Here is a 6,644-nt window from a genome sequence, read left to right as displayed (position 1 = left end):
CAGAATAATTTTACTGTACATGTTTAAATTCTTTTAGAAAAGGTTTACCAGACAAGCTCAGAACAGCTGGTGTGCCAGTGGGAATGTCAGAAAGGTAATACCGCTGATAACCGACATCAGGGCATGAAGCGACCACTGGCACACAACCTCAGAGCGAGGAAGGCAGAGAGACGAACGTTGCCGTCCTACATAATAAGACACAGAGGAGTAAATCTACGTAACTTAAACGTCAAGGCGCCACAGCAAAGTGAAACATAGGCAGGAAGACCCGAGCTCAGCGACCCAGACTAATTACTGAATTACGTAAGCGAGGCAACGAGCGCTGATGGTACCAATAAACAAGGGCAAATGCACTCATACGCCCAAGCCAACACGTCAGAAGCACAGACTCACCCTTTTAAATAACGGGACTTTCGGAGCGCGAAGACACAGTCAGTCAGGCTCATATTATGTCTGTATCGCTAGCACCAGAGAGAAGTACAGTCTATTGAATTTCAGTGAAACCATGACAAGCTGATCGATGATGATCTGTCTGCTACCTGCTTGCAGACTTCAGCACTGAGATGCAGCCAACCTGATGCATATCACAGCTGTGATCTGCCATTGCTTTCGACTGGGAAGTCGCGGATGAGGAGAAGACTGGTGGGCGGCCAGCCCTCCAACACTATGGATCATTGTTGATAATCTGCAAGCTGCCATCCCCACACCGATCATGCGTGGAGCATTCGTGGAGCCCCTGGCCGACTCGTGAACATTTAAGGCAGTCTTGGTTGATCTGTGGTGGATGAACAGGACATAGTATTTACGACAACTGACATCCTGGACCAAAGTCGCCAGTCTGCACCCGAACGCGCAGCGGGCTGTCTTCGAGAGTACTGAGGTGGGAGCCGCACTGTAGTGGGGATGATAGGCGGGCGATGCCTCTTCGTCCCTATGCTGCTGCCAGCACAACACAGGGCCGTGACTTACTAAACTGCAGTGTGACGTCACGTCTCGCTGATGAGGCATTAGCACTTCTTCGTGGCCAGCTTACGCCCCATTGTCGCCCAGAAGACACACTCTAACTCTGTGAACTCAGAACGATAAGTAAATGATATTACAGACACATTGTATCACTTACGCCTCTGGACGTAAACAGAACCATTCATTCTCTGCTCGCCTGCAGCTCACAGCGCTACTACCCCACTTCCCTAGGTATCAACATTGATGACAGGAAGTGGATGGAAACGGTAGTGAGTCCGCTTTTGGAGACTGTTGAGTTTATGATTTTACACAGCTAAGTCAAATGAACGAGTTTGTTAGAAAGAGAACATGACGCACATGGAGAAACGTTGTAGCTATCACATGTTTCGCCAATTTTAACCTCAAGCGTGCTGAATAATTTTTTACTAAGACTGATAGAAGTTACCGATAAATTAAGAATATAGGGCAAAAAATTAGTTCTTTTGGGAGACGTCACGTTAATACTGTGTGACATAGCCACTAGCCTAGGTAATGGCCTCACTTAAGCGAGAATGGGAATTTCTTCAGGTACTCGCCATCCAATATAGGAGACTCATTCACGATTGCATCCCGCAGAACTACTAAACTGGCGGATACTGCCTGCAACGTCTCATCCGTTGTTTCAAAGTTATTCGAGGCGCGACGGACTGCGTTCGTTAAATCAGGAACGTGCGTGTACATCTTTGTGAACACCACTATCATTATCTTGAAAAACGACATTGTCCATAGAATACTCATTGTCTAAATTGTAGAAAAAAGGGCCTCAGTTGTTCATCAAGAAATAAACATTCTGGTTCACATTCACGGTACCATGAGTAAGTGTTCCAGGTCCTTGGCACGAAAAACACCTGCACAACGTCGCAGAACTACCTCCAGCCTGACCTACACCCTCCACATAGTTCGGGTTGAACTCATCATTGGGCCGTCGGTGCACTTGACGCTTTGCATCGTTTAAAAGAGGCAAAATCGTGACGCTTTGGAGTCCTGCACGTCTCCAATTAGCTACTGTCCAGTTTCTGAATTGATCCCCTAGAAAGTCATTGAGATGCACATGCATTCATACTCTTCTCTTCTGTCATTAACAAGGCGCAACACTCGTGTCCGCTCCCTGTCAGTCTGAATCTTTTTACGACCATTGTTCTTAGTCGTGTTAAACGGATACGAGAAGTACACCAATCCCTGTAGACATGCTTGACAGTCTGTGTGGATGCACAAATGAATCAGACAGATGCGTGCACAGTGTGATCGTGAGCGTTTCCAAACACGACAGCTTCTTTGTACCATCTTACTGCACCATCTTACTGCACTGGTTCCATCATCCGACTGGCACATGCACGCCAATTCATGCCACGAGTTACATTAGCGGTGGAGGGGCACACTACCGCCTGAAATCACTTCTACGACTGAAGAGTCTCTTGGTGAAGTTGATAAGGTAATGCTACAAAGACGCCAGGTAGAAAGTATCAGTATACTTGAATGTGCCGTACGTCCGGCCGTGTGCATCCCGCTCATTCGGGCACAGAGACGGGCTCGTGTACTGTGGAGTCGGCAACGTCGAAATTGTACCATGAATGGTTGGAATCATGTTCTCTTCACAGGTGTATCACGTTTCAGAGCGCAGAATGAACTGATGCATCCACAGGAATATCATGGACCTGTTTGGTGGTGATGCTGCCATGCTATGGGGACTGGGGTGGCATCGTTTCGAATGACCGTACGGAGCTGCACATCTTCGTTGGTGGCCAGAAGTATACTGTAAACACTTAGAGGTACTGAGGAGAGCTGCCTCTACCACATGTTTACCTTTTCGGATGTGCATTTAGTCCAGATTTCCTCTTAATGGACGAAAACGCCCGTCAGCGTCAAGTGCTCTGGACGATGAATTTTTTGAAAGTGAAAATATTTGTCACTCGGGCTGACCAGCGACATCCACGGATCCGAATCCTATGGACTATAGAACATGCTTGGAATGAATTACAGAGGCGAATTGCATCCTGTCAACCTCCACCAAGGATACTTCCAGAACACTACACCGCTCTTGCTCAAGAATGGGATACACTGCCAAGTCAACTCTTGAACTATCTCGTAGAGAGCACGTCACGTTGCTGTACAGCATATATGGCTGTTAGGGGTATCATATCCCCTATTAACAGCTTATTTTGTTGTGAAAAAGATTCCCTAATTGTATTATTTTATAACAAATGTGTATTTTACCCAGTAGAACTTTTCTAACATTAAGTTTCAGGCACTGTTATATGCCAAATGTCTTGTGATTATGTTACTTGGGGCTTTCCCGACGGACTAGTTGTAAATACGGTTTTCGGGAGAGACCTCAGATGTCGCTGTGAAAATTCCACAATATTTCGTCAGCGCAGCCGACCGGCATCTTCACGTGCGGCGAGCACATTGCTCAGGCTGTGATTTTTTTTTTCTTTATTGTTATTTTCAAACCCGTACAAACAAGCAGGCTGTCAGCAGCATGTTACGCCGCTCTTCAGCCATAGAGTAGATAAATAAACAACAGAAATAATACACAGATGTGACATAACGGTGGGTAATAAAACAGTAGACACATAAAGACAAACACGGAGCCGTTCACACTCGACGATAATCCACACTACAAACTGTTGTCACGACGCACTAACACTGAAGATGGCACATGGGACAGGTGAGCGATGGAGTGTGACGGTGAACACTGAACACTAAACACGACGGCACACACGAGACACTGATGGCGATGACCTCCGGCGCGCGAATGTCCACTTACCGTGTGCAAGTCCGGGGACCTGCCAAGAGTGGAAGAAGGGTGAGGTGGAGGAGAGGGGAGAACAAAGATGTCAATGGCTGAGGAGATGGGGGGAGGAGGAGAGGGACAGGGGAGGGGAAGCCCAGGGGAGGAGTGGGGAGAAATGGAGGAGATAGGGAAGAGGGAGAGAAAGGTGGGAGTGTGCCCAAAGGAGCAAAAACAGGAAGAGGGAGGGAGGTTCAAAGGTGGTAGGAGGGGTAGATGGAGGGGAGGAGGGCATCATCATGGAGAGGGAGCTGGTGGAAGCCACCTTGGGAGAGGGTAAGGAGGGTGGAGAGATGGAGACCGGGCGGGACGTGGGAATACAGGCGTGGCAGGGGCGGGGGCGGGAGAGGATGGGCGAGACAAGCGGGTGAGGAGGATCGAGTTTGCGGGAGGTGTACAGGATCCGTATCCTTTCAAGGAAAAGGAGGAAATGGGGGAACAGAATGAGATCGTACAGGATCCGCGTGGGGGAGGGGAGACGGATGCGATAGGCGAGGCGGAGAGCATGGCGTTCAAGGATTTGAAGGGATTTATAAAAGGTAGGGGGGGCGGAGATCCAGGCCGGATGGGCGTAACAAAGGAGAGGGTGGATGAGGGATTTATAGGTGTGGAGTATGGTGGAGGGGTCCAGACCCCACGTACGGCCGGAAAGGAGCTTGAGGAGACGGAGTCGGGAGCGTACCTTGGCTTGGATTGTTCGGAGATGGGAGGTCCAGGAGAGTCGACGATCGAGGGTGACGCCAAGGTACTTAAGGGTGGGGGTGAGGGCGATAGGATGGCCGTAGATGGTGAGATAGAAATCAAGGAGGCGGAAGGAAGGGGTTTTGCCTACAATGATCGCCTGGGTTTTGGAGGGATTGACCTTGAGCAACCACTGGTTGCACCAAGCAGTGAACCGGTCAAGATGGGACTGGAGAAGGCGTTGGGAGCGCTGCAGGGTGGGGGCAAGGAAGGCGGTGTCATCGGCAAACTGGAGAAGGTGGACGGGGCGTGACGGCGGCGGCATGTCCGCCGTATATAAAAGGTACAGAAGGGGAGAGAGGATGGAGCCTTGGTGCACACCGGCGGAGGGAAAAAAGTGTAGGAATCCGTGTTATGGGTGGTGACGTAGGAAGGACGGTGGGAGAGAAAAGAGCCGATGAGATGGACGTAGTTAATGGGAAGGGCGAAGGTTTGGAGCTTGAAGAGGAGACCGGAATGCCATACGTGGTCATAAGCATGTTCGAGGTCCAGGGAGAGGAAGATTGCGGAGCGACGGGAATTAAGCTGTTCGGAAAGGAGATGAGTGAGGTGAAGGAGAAGGTCGTCGGAAGAGAAGGACGGCCAAAAGCCACACTGGGTAACGGGAAGGAGGCGGTGCTGACGGAGATGCTGGTGGATGCGTCGGGTGAGGATATATTCCAGGACCTAGCTGAAGACCGAGGTAAGGCTGATGGGACGGTAGGAGGAGACGGCGGACGGCGGTTTACCAGGTTTAAGGAACATCAGGATATGGGAGGTTTTCCACAGGCCGGGGTAGTAACCGGTGGACAGGACTACATTGTAGGGCCTGGCCAGGGTGGAGAGGAAAGAGATAGGAGCTTCACGAAGGTGACGGTAGGTGACACGATCGTGACCAGGAGCGGTGTTGCGTTTTGTGCGGAGTGTAGCAAGGAGATCCTGTGTAGTGATAGGGGCATTGAGTTCCGTGTGTGCAATGTTGTCCAAATACTGGAAACCAGGTGCGAGGGGAGGGACAGTGGTGTCAGTTCGATCGCGGACATCCGGGAAGAGGGAGTAATCGAACTGGGGATCATCAGGGATGGAAAACACATCAGAGAGGTAGGAGACAAAGTGATTGGCCTTACTAAGGGTGTCAGGGAAGGGGTGATCGTCATTGAGAAGAGGATAGTAGGGGGAGGGTTTAGTTCTGGTAAGGCGACAGAAGGCTGACCAGAACTTGGACGAGTTGATAGGTAGGGTAACATTTAAACGGGTGCATGTCTGTCGCCAGTCCCGGCGTTTCTTAGCCGCGAGCAAATTTTGAATGTTTTATTTCTTATTCCCTCCTTTTCCCTCTCATCGGTCCGGGTCCTTCCCCCGCCCCCTCCAACGTGTTACCTGTATAGTGCTGTTATAAGTGAGTGTTCAGTGTTGTGCGTCCTCTGTCAGTGTTACTGTAGGCACACATTGTGCAGGAAAAACTACTGTTGTTAGTTGTGTTTTTTATCTCGTACGAACAGAAACCAAATTGTCCCCATGTTTTTTAATTGTGCCTGCCTATTTCTTGTGTGTCTTCATCCGCATCGTCACTGCAGTGTTTTTATATTTTAAATTCCACAACTTTCCGCCATTTTACAGGTTTTTACAATGTCACCGCTTTATCGCCTCTTTTCTTGTTTGTTTATATTCTCATTATGTTTTTTAACTTTTATGTACCCTGTAGAGGAGCATATTACGCTGCTGCAAGCCCCAATAAAGGAAAAAAAGTTTTATGGAGCTTTGCGCATGGATATCTGGCGTGACGTGACTGCCTTGAGGGCCAAATATATATGGATTTGATTATCAATATGCACGGCGTGCACTGCTAGCCCTTACCAATCAGCTACTAGTTTACGTCAATGACACCAGGTGTAGCACACTGCAGGAGACTTTTATCTACGTTCGCCATAAATCCCGCTAGGTGGTAGCACACTCCAAAGACATGCGAATTCACACACTGTATACTAAATTACATCGGACATCAGTATAAGTTATAGTTATACTGAGAGAGAAACCTATTTTGTATGATTCTGAGTGAGACGTGGTACATAAAGTTTTGGATTTTATCACAGAGTAATCCATTTAAGGGGCGTTGAAGATCATAAAGCAC

This window comes from Schistocerca cancellata, chromosome 2 (assembly GCF_023864275.1).
Source record: "Schistocerca cancellata isolate TAMUIC-IGC-003103 chromosome 2, iqSchCanc2.1, whole genome shotgun sequence".
Lineage (NCBI taxonomy): Eukaryota > Metazoa > Arthropoda > Insecta > Orthoptera > Acrididae > Schistocerca > Schistocerca cancellata.
This window is presented reverse-complemented; position numbering follows the sequence as displayed.